The sequence below is a fragment of the Hyperolius riggenbachi genome, chromosome 2, assembly GCF_040937935.1.
Source record: "Hyperolius riggenbachi isolate aHypRig1 chromosome 2, aHypRig1.pri, whole genome shotgun sequence".
Lineage (NCBI taxonomy): Eukaryota > Metazoa > Chordata > Amphibia > Anura > Hyperoliidae > Hyperolius > Hyperolius riggenbachi.
The window spans coordinates 95221468-95236120 of record NC_090647.1 but is presented as its reverse complement, the minus strand read 5'-3'; the positions used below and the strand labels follow the sequence as shown (position 1 = coordinate 95236120).

General features: G+C 46.0%; 1 long non-coding RNA gene across 1 annotated transcript in view; it reads left to right on the top strand.

Moving 5' to 3' along the window:
- Positions 1–14205, top strand: part of LOC137543973 (uncharacterized) — a 40498-nt gene extending 26293 nt beyond the window's left edge. Inside the window, exons 2-3 of the long non-coding RNA XR_011025688.1 lie at positions 9691–9851; positions 13963–14205. This is a non-coding gene — a long non-coding RNA (uncharacterized lncRNA). The remainder of the gene's footprint in view (positions 1–9690; positions 9852–13962) is intronic.
- The last annotated feature ends 448 nt before the right edge of the window (positions 14206–14653 follow it).

Sequence of the window (14653 nt, the reverse complement as noted above, 5' to 3'; positions counted from 1 at the left end):
GTGGTGTAAAAAGCATTTCCTTTAAAAAATGTGAAAATATCACCTGGGGAAAACTTAGGAGAAAAAGTGAATTGGACCAGGCCCAGTATCTGCTAACTTCCTGCTTGATCAGTTTTAGTCGGGGTTTCGCTCTAATCACTCCACAGAAACAACTACTAAAGTGGCCACTGGCCAATGACCTTCTAACAGCTAAATCACAAGCCCATTATTCCATACTCATCATCAGCATTGATACTGTTGACCACAACGTACTCCTACAGATACTTTCATCTGTAGGCATAAAGGACCTCACTCTATCCTGGATATATTCCTTTCTCTCTGGAAGGTCTTTCACAGTCTCTTATTTGGATCAAATCTCTTCTCCACATCCTTTGTCTGTGGGGGTACCTCAAGTCTCTGCCATTAGCTCCCTCCTCTTTTCCATCTACATGCATGGTTCTTGGCATCTTAATCTACCCATTTGGTTTTCAATACCACTTATATGCAAATGACACACAACCGTGCCTCTCGGCCACAGATCTCCTCACATGTGTTCCTGATTGCTTGTCTGCTATATCCTCTCTCATGACCTCTCACTTCCTAAAACTTCATAAAAAAAATAGTTTAAGGTCATTTCAGGTGCCTTTTCCATTTTATTCTTAAAAAAATCAATGGCCTCAATTCACTTAGACTTTTTAGCATAAAATGAAATCTGTTTTGGGGTGGATTCATGGCTTAATAAAAAATTATTAAATAAGCGTCATGTAAATATCATTGTGCGTCACAAAAATATCCATTGTGTGCTCTGTAGTAAACAAAATGTAAGCAAAGCCTTGTACCCAAATTAATAAAATCAGTTTTACAAACCAAGCAAAATAGGCTGCGCTAGTGCTCAGCCACTGGAAACAATTATAATGAAATATGATAATTAGCCCATGCATGATACTTTACTAATTAACAATAATATATGTTAAAATATTTTTCCAATGCATATTAAGCAATTGCACATTTTAATATTAGTGTTGTTTGAGATCTAATTGCAAGTTGTAGAAAAATGCTGGGCCTTCCTCTAACCTACATACATATATGATAGAAATATACAAGGGTCATATGGAAAGTAACAGCCGTTTTCATTTAAAGGACAACTGTAGTAAGAGATATGTGGAGGCTGCCATATGTATTTCCTTTTTAGCAATACCAGTAGCCTGGCAGCCCTGCTGATCCTGTGACTCTAACGCTTTCAGCCATGTACTGTACACTGAACCTTTGTATGAAGTGAACACCGCTGCATCCCACCAAACTCCATGACAGTGCACGACCTGGTCAGCAAGTCCAGAGATCACAGGCAAAAGGACTGTTGGTAAGGACTCCATTAGTTATCTCGACTTGACATTGAGGGGTGACCTTGATCGGGGGTACTGTTGTGACCACAACCTATAGGAAGCCTTGTAGTGCCAACACTGTCTTGAGGGCCGATAGTTGTCATCCTGCCCACACTATACGGGGCATACCTGTAGGCGAATTTGTGAGGGCCAAACGTAACTGATCCGATGTACGCAACCTAGAGCAGGATTGGATGTGGTGGAAGGAAGCCCGTCTTAAGGCGAGAGGGTACCCGGGTTGGTGATTTGGCAGGGCAGAACTCGGGCAGCTAGAAGATGAAGAACAGACCTAGTCAATCCTTCTGAACTCCGCCAATCTGAATCCTCTAGACCTACCTTTGTCACCACTTATTCATCTGAATACAAGCAAGTTATCGACATCATTACCAGATATCTCCCAGTTCTGCAGGCAGATAGTGGTCTCACACAAGTTGTAAAAGATGGGGTCAGGTTTTTGAGCAAACGGGCCCCGACTTTGGGACAAATGTTGTCCCCAAGTTTGTTTAACTTGGGGTCCGCCCACAAAACGTGGTTATCAACTGTTGGCTCTCACAAATGTGGCATATCTACCTGCAAGTACTGCCATGTACAAAGTAAAACCAAGATCGCTGTCTCTGTCTCAACGGGCCAGAGTTCCAAAATTAAACAGTTTATCAACTGTGGTACTAGACATGTCGTGTATCTCATTACCTGCGGGGTATGTTCCCTGCAGTATGTGGGGTGCACCATCCGGCCTTTGAGAGAGAGGATAGCTGAACATTATGTGGGTGATGGTTGGCAGATCTCAAGTATTAGCAATGTGGCAAGACACTTCCGGGAAGTCCACAAAGGAGACATGACTAGTTTCTTGTTTTGTGGGATCGAGAATGTTGTGCCATCTGGCAGAGGAGGCGATCTATATAAAAGATTGTTGCGAAGAGAAGGCATGTGGATATTCGAATTGAATACTAGAACTCCACATGGTTTAAATGCCAGATGGGATTTAGCCACCATTACTTGATCTCCACTTGTGTTTTTGACTTTGTGTCATCCTGTTTGTATGGGACAGACTTGAGAACGTTGTTTCTTGTTTTTATCCTGCATTTATGTAGCTTTATCTTTTGTATATTTGTATAGGATACAACTAGCATGTGTGTTTAGTTTTCATGTACCTACCCATTCAAATGACTCCTCCCCATGTGGGTGGGCCTTATGGGCGGGTACTTTGTATTGATACCTCTACTTATATGTCTAGATGGCCATTATCTTGTTAGCTATGATTAAGGACAGTTAGTCCGAAACATGTCAGCTACCTGATGCTTGCCCTGGATGTTTTGGATATGTCCAACAATAAAGGAAATCTTCACTGACATGTACAGACCCTCTCGTTTTACTGTACCCTGAGCAAGCATGCAGCAGATCAGATGTTTCTGACATTATTGTCAGATCTGACAAGAATAGCTGAATGTTTGTTTCAGGTGTTATTCAGACACTACTGCAGCCAAAACGATCAACAGGGCTGCCAGAATACTGGTATTATTTACAAGGAAACAAATATGGCAGCCACAGTATCCTTCTCCCTTCAGTTGTCCTTTAAATCAGTTAAAGAGACTCTGTAACAAAATTTTCAGCCTTATTTCTTCTATCCTATAAGTTTTTATACCTGTTCTAATGTGGTCTGTCTTACTGCAGCCTTTCCTAGTTGCACAGTGGCTGTATTATCTCTGTTACATAATCTAATCTTCTTTCCTCTGACGGCTTTGTCAGGCTCAGGCACTCTGGCTGGAATGTGCTGCACTGCTTGTGATAGGATAGAAGCTATACACACCCTCTCCACGCCCCCTGCAGGCTCTGTGTGAGTCACAGACTGAGGTCCTCTCAGCCTATCACATGCTGTTAGCAGCCATGTCTTTTGTTTGTAAACACTGCCTAAAACTGGCAATTACAAGCCAGGATCGCAGCAGGGAGTGGCAGAAACAGCACAGAGGGGCCCAGGAGAACATAATGAATAGAGTGGTATGCTTTTTATTGTAAGTATTTTAGAGTACAGATTCTCTTTAAGGTCACATTATATTTATTTTAGACTTAAAGGCCCATCTGCTATTACCTTTTTCTACTGTGTTTTCTCCTAGGTGATATTTTCATAACGTGTCAATAAAATGCCCTTTAAGCAACCAGCAAGCAAAAAAATACTGAAATTCGTGTTTATAGTACTTTTTCACTTACTTTCTAGTACTTATTTCAATTGCAAAGTGCTGCAGAATTAATTAAAGGAGAAAACGTTAATTGCATTTGGGCCCCTTCCCCTTATTTAATTCACTTTTTCTCCTAAGTTTCCATTTCAATAAAATGCCTTTTAAACCACCAGCAAGCAAGAAAATACGTTCAATCCCTTTGTTGTAGTCACATTATATTCCTCATCTATGGGTTGAAGGAATTGAGTTGGGGGGTCTATGTTGACGCTGCTGAACAAACAATTACTGGAATTCTGCATGTATGTGACAAGTGGCACAGGGAGAGAAGAGGTTAACCTGACAGCTGCAAGTTAAAGTGAACCTCCAGACTAAAAATCTACTCAGTAACACTGAAAAGGCTTGGTGTTTCTTTAACAGTTTCACAGCATCAGAGCTTTGTTTTTCTTACCTAAACCTTATTTTTAGCTGCACATAAGCTAAACTCCGCCCCATCAAAGAAAACTGCCCGGGCATTTTTCCCCTGATGCTGTGCAATGCATGATGTGATTGCTGACGCAGGTTAATGTGGCAGCTCCACTCACATAGCACTCAGACTACCCCTCCTTCTTTCATGATGCTTATGTACTGTGCAAATGCCTTCTTATGTTATACTGAACCTGCAATGCTTACTGTAACTGTAATGCTTACTGTACCAGCACAGACCCTGTATGTGCCAAAAACAATTCCGGGTACAACTCCCGTAGTACTTGGCGAAATAAAGTGATTCTGATTCTGATGTTGTTGTTCTCGTTGCCTAACAACTGGGAGGTGGCATCAGGACACTGTGTCTCATGCTCCCTGTCACCTCCTTTCAACCAAAAAGATGGCTGCCCTCATGAATTCAAAAATGTGCCTGTTCTTTTTGACAGGGTGGGTAAGAGATTATATTACCTATCTATTTTAATTAACATAACTAATGTATTTTAATGACACTATGTTTGTTTAGGATGAAGTTCTTCGTTAAAGGGGTTCTGTGGGGCTTTGCTAAGGATAAAAACCGCCACTTACCTGGGGCTTCTATCAGCCCCCTGTAGCAGTAATGTCCTACGCCGTTCTCCTCCGATCTGCCGTACTCCACCGCTGGTACCGGGCATTATTCGTCTGGCACCGAATAATGCGTGCTGCCATTCGCGTCATCTGAAACTTACTGCGCTGACGCAGTACGAAGTTTTCTTGTACTGCGCCTGCGCAGTAAGCTTCTGATGACGTGGGCGGGAGCGAGCACGGCCGCAGTTGGCAGCGTGCCGTGCTAGACCCGGACCGGCAGCGGAGTGCGGCGGATCGGAGGAGGACAGTGTGGGACATTACTGCTACAGGGGGCTGATAGAAGCAGCAGTAGTATTCAGGCGGCAGGCAGTGGCAATTACATACCTTCCGTGTGCTCCAGCATGGAAGTTCCTCTATTTAGCATCTGAAGCGACTTCCTGTATAAACAGGAAGTCGCGTCAGACACCAGAGGGAGGAACGTCTGCGCTGGAGTGCGCGAAAGGTATGTAACTGCCGCTACCCGCTGCCTGCATACCCAAATGTAGTGATGCTGGAGGGGAGTGCAGAGGGGAGAGCCCCGAGGTCAGGGAGGGGGGGGACCATCCCCCCTCCCCACCGAATGTGGCCATAGCTCTCCCCTCATGCTGCGACCCTTCCAGCCCCCCAAAAACGGCCCCGAGGGGTCCCGAGGGAGGGGGGGGGGCGCTCAGAAATTCTGCAGGGGGGCCCGGTGGGGCCTAGTTACGCCCCTGCTTCTCCGCCTACTCTGACTGCATGCTGTTAGTGTAAACACAGTACAAACATGTTGCTCCTGTAATCTCTGCGCCTGATGCAAGTGTTTCACGTTGCTTCATGAGAGGACCAGCCCTGCCCCAGTGTTGCTTCAAACGGCCCTGTACAACTCCCCAATTCCACTGTTTCAGGGAGATTACTATTTTACCCGAATCGCATCATTGTACCTGTAAAAAGCTGTTACTAAAACTGTAAAACTAAAAATGACATCAATAATTGTTGGTTTTCAAGCATTTGAGACCTATTGCTATTGACCTTCATCTCCAGAAAACAAGTGTAGATCTCACATGCGCTACATTGACTATGAAGTGCATGTTAGAGGTTGTTAATTGGAAAAATGCAGCCATGAATAAATCACTTAAGATAAAAGCATGCGGCCCAAGAACTTTTGCCCTTAAATACTTTGAAAAACACACTCCGACTCATCATTGGCGAGCCATAAGCCGGGAAGGCTAAGCGCTGCCAGTACATCTATTGTTCTGAAGTGTGTGTCGGCCGGTGGAATAAAAGTGCTGAAGAACAAGATAAGGCCATTTACTCCACAAAATAGCTGCCTGGATGTCTTTGGGGAGCATTTTTTTCATGGCTTCTCCTGATAAAAGCTGCAGATGCCTTTATGTTGTCAGAAATAATTACAAGATAAAAACGATCTCTTAAACAATCCTGTGACCTTCTAAAGGTGCCACTGCACAATAATAATGAAAAAGGATGTTTTCTAAAAGTAAAATCCCAACACACCAAGCAGAGGCAAAGCCATTACTTCCAGCCAGCAAACTCCGGAGATAATGCTGAACTAGTAACTTTGTATTCTCTAAAGAGGACCTAGCAGGGAAAAATCAAACAAATCCTATGAGAATCAGAACAATTGTCCATAAACTCCTATCCCAGCATTTCGTTTTTTAAATAGACCCCTTCCTACTTAACCTAAGGATGTACTCCCCACTCCCCCCCCCCCCCCCAAAAAAAAAAACTAGCCTAGTGCATTCCAGGATCCCCATATTTGGGACTCCTCCTCAGCAGTCTTTAAGAGTATTCACATCCCCAATACTTCCGAAGACAGGCACATCTGTGCTGCGCATGCGTGACCCCTGACTCGTGCAGTATGGACCTGCTCATCTTTCGGGAGTACTTGGGGACTTGAGTACTTCCGAAGACTGTATTCAACCAAGCTAGTCTAAGAACTTCACCGGGGCCTGGTGATGGAACGAGGTGACAGAAAGGAATGGGAAGGGTCCAGAGCCTTCCCTCTCCATAGGTGAGTAACTAATTTGTTTTGTGCCGCTTTAGATTTACTTTAATCCCTCAATGACCTCAATTCACTAAGATCATGCTAGAGATAATAAGGCAAGAGAAAACTTACCATGGCACAGTGAGAGAGTTATCTTATCTCTTCATTCCTTAAGTTACCTCCTCTGTAGTTATTTTCACAGGCAGTTGTTAATTAACAGCCTGTCTTTAACTTTATAATTCTGGAGTTATTTTAAGGATTGAAGAGTTAACTTTAGGTTTGCCTGAGGTAAAATGTTTCCTGATTCCTGAATACTACATGCCTCATCACCATGGTGATGACTCTAGAAACGTTATTAAAGACAGGAGATAAGCTTAGTGAATTGAGGCCAATGTCACTTCCCCAGGGCAAGTTTAACCTCCGATGGGGCAAAGGTAAACTGGGGCTTCCATTCCCCCAGAAAAATTTCATCTAGCTGCCTGCCGCCCCCCCCCCCCCCCTGGAACCCCGACTTCCCCCCTAATTGATCCGTGTTGTCAGACCAATATACCCATACCTCCCAGCATTTTGAGATGAGAAAGAGGGACACTTAAGCCACGCCCCTGTCACACCCCTGACCACCCCCCGTCACACCCCCTAGTCACGCATACCATAAAGATTTCCTAAGAAAAATATGTGGTTTTATAATTCAAACCGCACTGGTCCTTTCTATCCTTGTTCATTTTCCTTCATATTAACATTTTAAAATTAGTAATATATCAATTCAAAGGATGGGAATAAAGTTTAGAGTCAATTCAACACATTTTTAGTAGATAAATATATATATTTACATAGAAAGAGGGACAAAGTCATGAAAGAGGGACAAATGAGGAGCAAAGAGGTACAAAGGGACTGGGCTCGCAAAGAGGGACTGTCCCTCCGAAAAAGGGATAGTTGGGAGCTATGCCAGTATATGTAGCTAGGTCTATAGGTGTCCCCAGTAAATGTAGCCAGGTGTATAGGTCTCCCCAGTATATGTAGCCAGGTGTATAGGTGTCCCCAGTATATGTAGCCAGGTGTATAAGTCTCCCCAGTTTATGTAGCCAGGTGTGTTGGTCTCGCCAGTATAGCCAGGTGTATAGGTGTCCCCAGTATATGCAGCCAGGTGTATAGATGTCCCCAGTATATGTAGCCAGGTGTGTAGTTCTCCCCAGTATATGTAGCCAGGTGTATAGGTGTCCCCAGTATATGCAGCCAGGTGTATAAGTCTCCCCAGTATATGCAGCCAGGTGTATAGGTCTCCCCAGTATAGCCAGGTGTATAGGTGTCCCCAGTATATGCAGCCAGGTGTATAGGTGTCCCCAGTATATGTAGCCAGGTGTGTAGGTCTCCCCAGTATATGTAGCCAGGTGTGTAGGTGCCCCCAGTATATGCAGCCAGGTGTATAGGTCTCCCCAGTATATGCAGCCAGGTGTATAGGTCTCCCCAGTATAGCCAGGTGTATAGGTGTCCCCAGTATATGCAGCCAGGTGTATAGGTGTCCCCAGTATATGTAGCCAGGTGTGTAGGTCTCCCCAGTATATGTAGCCAGGTGTATAGGTCTCCCCAGTATATGCGGCCAGGTGTATAGGTCTCCCCAGTATAGCCAGGTGTATAGGTCTCCCCAGTGTATGCAGCCAGGTGTATAGGTCTTGAGTAGACCAGACTAGCGGCGCACAGATCACAGCTCTCTCCGGCGTCTGCGTAACAGTGGTAAGTCCTCTCCTCCCGCTGTCAGCCGCTGCGCCATCGGAGGAGACTTAAACATTAATCCGGAAGGGAGAGCCAGGAAAGGGAGCCCCAAGGTGAGGGAAGGGGGGGGGGAGACTTCCCCCCTTCTCCGCCACTTTACCACTAGCTCCCTTTCACTGGCTGCCTCCCTTCCTGCGCGAATAGTCAGTCCGCCCCTGCATCTGACCCCCCCCCAGCCAGCCGGGACACTGGGTGGTCATAGCGGGATAGTGGGAGAGCCCTCCCAAATCGGGTCAGTCCCGACGAAAACAGGACAGTTGGGGACTATGAATATACCTGCTAGCTGGGCCCCAGCACGATTGCAGCATTTGTATTTACCTGGCTGTCCCGGCTGCTGTGCTGCAGCTGCTTGCCGCCCATCTTCATTCAACTTCCTGTGGGACACGGAGCATGTTACACATTATATGATGTGCCGGGTCACACAGGAAGTGGAATGCTGCTATCGTGCTAGGGCCCCGCTAGTGGGTATATTGGTCTGACAACATGGGTCAATTAGGAGGGAGTTCTGGGTTTTGGCAGCAAGGGGGGGCCCCAGCGGCGCAACCCCGCGACCACACACAGTGATGTTGTGGTGGAGGGCCCCATCAGTGCCCGGGGCGCTGGGGCAATTGCCCCCCTTGCCTTACTGCAAGCGTCAGCCCTGCACTTCCCCACTGCATCATCCCAGATTAGCCATAAATTAGCCACAACACCCCACTTCCTGTCATAATGGGAAAAGGACACCCTCCCTATCATTACAAAGGGTAGGAGAGCACCACTTTCCTTTCTAGAATTAACAGTAAGGATTGGTCACAGTAATGATGTGCCACCAGACTTCATTGGAAGCCCCACCATAATGTTATTGTAGTAGGAACTTCATGAATTAAAGTGGGGAACTAGTGACTGGGAAACACAGCTCAGTGTTGGGGGGGGGGGGGGGGGGGGAGAGGGGGAGGAGTTGAGAAAGGGAGATGGGTGATTATGTAACCTAACTCATATTGATATATTGGGGTTGACACATCATTGTGTATTGCAGAGTTCAGCACAAGATACATTGAATACTGCGACTGCATGGTAAATGTTACGCGCACACTACGCTTGCTTCCAGCAGCTCTTACGGTGCGCAAGCTCCTAGTAAAGTACGCACGCTAGTGCAGCACTGTAACCGCAATACTTGACTAGCGAGGCTGCTACTATGTTAATTGACCTTAAGAGCGCACGGTATGCTGCTTGCAGCACGTAACATTTAACTCTCGGTTTTCAATATATCTCACGCTATATACATTGATGAATCAACCTGTATGTCTGGTAGTTTACTAATAAGAGTGATACAATGCTGCTGTTTTGTGTGGGAAACTAGGATTCTGCAAGCTAAATCAGAGTGGGAAGGCTGATGCTGCTTGGCTCTGGATTGTTATGCGAGTTGCACTACAAGGGAATCGGGTACAGAGCGATCCCTGGACAGTCTGCGACGGACAGCAACTGCTGCAGGAAGTGGCTGGTGAAGCTGAAAAAAACCTGGTGAAATATTTTTCATTTTATCTCATGTTATTTCCGCAAAAGTGGGATATATACTGATTTTGGAGCAAGATATACTGCCATCCAGATGTCATCTTTTAAGGAAAAGCTCTGCTTATTACAACAACACACTTACAAACCAAATTGTGACTACACTTTTTATGGATGTGAAGATTACGATGTTAACATCGTGGTTTGGTTTATGACCCTTGCAAGAAGGGCCCCAGACTGTGAGGATTTGAAGGGCTAGGCAAGGGACAGGGTGTGAAGGTTGGGGTGCCCCATCCAATTTTTTCTGGGGGTGGCATGATTTGTATTCACACCCCTGCTCAGTAGTAAAAGAGTCCAAGTTGTAAAATGTCTTGCAGACTGCAGTTCAGACCTGCCACCCACTGGAAACATTTGGTGTATCATCATCATTATTAATGTATTTTTCGGGAAAATAAGACGCACCTTTTCTTCCCCAAAATGGGGGGGATTGAGCCACGCTCCTCTTCCCCTTGCTTCAGCCGCGATCCTCTTCACCCTCCTCAGGTGCATTTCTCCGATGCCACCTCTGCTGCTAGGTCCTCCGCTCCCGTGAAGGAGGGCTGGGGTTACGCATGACATGGCTGCACATGATGTAAATAGGAAGTAGGAGGACAGGAGGATGGAACACCCAGCGTATAGCGGCAGAGGCGGTGGTGGCTTTCCGTGAGTGGCATGGCGTGACAGGATCACGGCAGGAGAGTGGAAAAATGCCACTAATGCCTTTTCTTTTCTACACAGGAGCGGAGGACCTAGTGGCAGAGGTGGCATTGGAGAATTACACCTGAGGAGGGTGAAGAGGATCGTGGCTGAAGTGAGGGGAAGAGGAGTGTGGCGGCAGGAACTGGCGGAGTATCGATGTGTCATTGTAGTGCAGTCTAATGTTAGTGTAGTACAGTGTAGTGAAGTTGTGTGTTGTGTCAGTGCACTGCAGTGTAGTGTACTGTAGTGTAAAGTAAAGTATTAAAGTGGTGTGTTGTGTTAGTGCAGTGTAGTGTAGCATAGTGTAGTGAAGTTTATTAATGTGTTCTGTTAGTGTAGTGTAGTGTATTGTATCGCTGTGTAGCTTAGTTGTTAGGGCAGCAGGGATTAGTGTAGTGTAGCTGCCTGGGCAGTGTAGTGTAGATAGAGTAGCTCAGAGACAGTTTTAGGCTCTAAAAGGTCCATAAGATGCCCCTGCACTGTAGACGCGCCTAGGTTTAGTTTTTTTTTTCCTTATATTTGTCCTCTAAACCAAGGTGTGCCTTATTTGCCGGAGCGTCTTATATGCCGAAAAATACGGTATTTATTATAGTGCCAACATCCTCTGTGGCTCTGTACAGGGAAAGGGTGTAACTATAAATCAGCAATACTTTGATAGGGCCCCCCGATATTCACATCCTTTCACTTGTTAACCCCTTGTAACCAACACAGCCTGGGGCCCATCTTACAAGACTTATGAAACATGTGTGGCCATCCAGATTTTTATGAAATCAGTTAAAAAGGGCGCCTGAGCCATCTGTATTAAAAGGGAGCCTCCATAGACTTCAGACTTCATGTTATTTCTGCAAATCTCAGCTATCAGGTGGTGAAAAGCACACCAGAGTTTTCATTTCAGCTACAAGGCTTTCAATTTGGCTACAAAAGAACACCGCTTATTTTTTATTTGTCTACAAGGTTTTCGGCTACAAGGTTTTTGATTCTGCTACAAAAAGGTGCCCTTTTATAGCCAAGATTTTTGATTCAGGGGTGCAGGGGGAGTTAGGATTCGGCATCACAAGCGGAAGGGTCTTAGGGTTAGGCACCCCTGGGGGGGGAGGGTCTTAGGGTTAGGCACCACCAGGGGAGGGTTCTGTGTGAGAGTAGGGAGAAGATAGGTCTTAGTAATCACCGGGGGGGGGGGGGGTCTTAGGGTTAGGAACCACCTGAGGGGTCTTAGGGTCTGGCACCACCAGGGGGGTCTTAGGGTTAGGCACCACCAGGGGAGGAACCTGTGTGAGAGTAGGGAGGAGATAGGTCTTAGTAATCACAGGGGGGGGGGGGGGGTCTTAGGGTTAGGCACCACCTGAGGGGTCTTAGGGTCTGGCACCACCAGGGGGGTCTTAGGGTTAGGCACCACCAGGGAGTTCTGTGTGAGAGTAGGGAGAAGATAGGTCTTAGTAATCACCGGGGGGGGGTCTTAGGGTTAGGCACCACTGGGGGGTCTTAGGGATAGGCACCACCTGGGGGTCTTGGGGTTAGGCACCACCAGGGGGGTCTTAGGGTTAGGCACCACTAGGGGAGTGTTGGGGTTAGGCACCACCAGGGGGTCTTAGAGTTAGGCACGAGCAGGGGGGTCTTAGGGTTAGGCAGGCACCACCAGGGGAATCTTAGCGTTAGGCACCACCAGGGGGTTCTTAGGGTTAGGCAACAGTAGGGAGGGGGGGGGGGGAGATTTGGCACCACCAGGGAAGGGTTCTGTGTGAGAGTAGGGAGAAGTTAGGTAATACTTTTTTCGGCTATATCACTTTTCTAGGCTATATCCAGCACCCTTTTATAGCCCAACAAATTTCACCTGTAACAGCATCCTTTTTATAAACTAAAACTATCTTTTCGTCTACACCAGGCACCTTATGTAGCCGAATTTGGCATCTCAGCTATACCAGGAGCCCTTTGTAGACGAATTTGGTATTTCAGCTACACCGGGCACCCTTTGTAGATGAATTTGGATTTTCGGCTACACCAGGCATCCTTTGTAGACGAATTTTGCTTTTTTCGTCTATATCAAGTGCCATTTTTTCCATACGCCCTTTTCAAATGTACGCGATTTAAGTGTAGGGACAACAACACACCTGATCTGAAGGATGGACCAATATATCAGAGGGAATGAAATAGTATTGGGGCCCCCTTACAGCTCTGGGAACCCCTGCAGTCAAAGGAACTGCTCCCCTTTAGGTACGCCTAGGTCCTGACATCAGAACTGGAACAAGGTCCACCGGCACCCAAGGCTGAGACACCAAAGTGCGCTCCTTCATCCCTCCCACCCCAGCAGTCACACACTGATTGTTATTAGACTAAGAGGCGCCCCAGGACCCCCAGCCCCCGCCAACAGTTTTATCTCTAGTTACCTGGCTTGCAGTCACTTCCATGTATCCCCTTTTTTTATTTCTTTCTGCTTCAAACCCAGTAGGGGAATGATAGCCAAGTGAGTTGTGCACCCCCTCCTACACTGCACCCCGAGGCTGGAGCCTCTCTCGCCTCTGCCTTGGCCCGGCCCTGCCTGACATCACACTGTGGCAGGGGTTTCCCCAAAAATATCCGCCATACAGACCCCCTTATGATCTATTCAAGAAAAGGTAGAGATTTCTCATAAGAAAAGGGGGTATCAGCTACTGATTGGGATGAAGTTCGATCCTTGGCTACAGTTCCTCTTTAAAGAGACTCTGTAACAAATTTTTCAGTCTTATTTCTTCTATCCTATAAGTTCCTATGCATGTTCTAATGTGCTCTGGCTTACTGCAGCTTTTCCTAATTGCACTGTCTCTGTAATAAATCTCATCTACTTTCCTCTGTCGTGTCTGTTGGGCTAAAGCTTGAGTGTGTGGAATGTGCAGGGTTTCTTGTGATTGGTTAGAAGCGATACACACCCTCTGCAGGCCCCCTGCACACTCTGTATGACTCACACACTCTGTTTATGTGAGCCTATTACAAGCTGGTTAGTTTGTTTGTAAACACTGCCTAAAACTGTTAATTACAAGCCAGGATTGCAGCAGGGAGTGGCAGAAACAGCACAAAGAGGCACAGGAGAAAATAAGGAATAGAATGGTATGCTTTTTAGTGTAAGAATATTAGAGTACAGATTCTCTTTAAATAAAAAGTGCAGTTTAATTTTTACCATATAACCCTATGGAATACACTTTAGAAAATGTCTGAATGATTTAAATGTGATGAGCTCTCTGACTCTGCCGTGGGTAGGAAAATGTAATTCAGCTGTAATTTTAATGGCTAGGATGCATATGCAGTTGTGATCCCCAGAAAGCGATAACAGTCTCTATTTCTCAGCAAACCTCTCCTCATGATATTATCTTATGTCCAAAAGCATCACACAAAGCATCCGATTTCATTGCAGGCTTCAGGAAATGCAGTGATGGATTGAGACTGCCTCAGATGGCGTGCTAACTTCACAGTGCAATATTCAAGCAGAGTCAGCAAGAGCCAGCTCTGATATGCCGGGAGATTGGATACAGCAGCCCGTCCTTCATTTGAATGTCCTGAATTTATATCATCGTGTCAGCATGATTCGGTTTAATGGATCAAAGTTTGTGTACGTTTCTGAAACGTGTTTGTTCAAAGGCAAGACTGCAAACAAGAAATGAGCATTTTCCCAGTCACCTCATGCATCTCTGATAGAAGTATTGTCAGGTCCCATTAGAGGCACTATACACGTAGTATGGGGGGACGCATTCAATAGACCTATCATTAAAATTCACTCCTCATATGACTCAATAAGGAATTTGTCAGCATTACCAAATCACACTGTTATTCTGAGTAAAAAGTTACCCTTTCTGCAATGCCTAGGCAAAGTATTACATGATGTTTGTAAGTGAGTACCAGTTAAAGTAAATAGGACTCCATTGGGAAACCAGATACTTACCTAAGGAGGGGGAAGGCTCTGGGTGCTATAGAGCCTTCCCTCTCCTCTCCTGGTGCCCTTGTTGCAGCAGCAGCTTCTCCATTTAAATCCCCCGCTGCGGGGACTTCGGAAGTTCGGAAGTCTTTGGGAGCCAAGTCTTCCCGAAGACAGGCAACTCCATACTGCG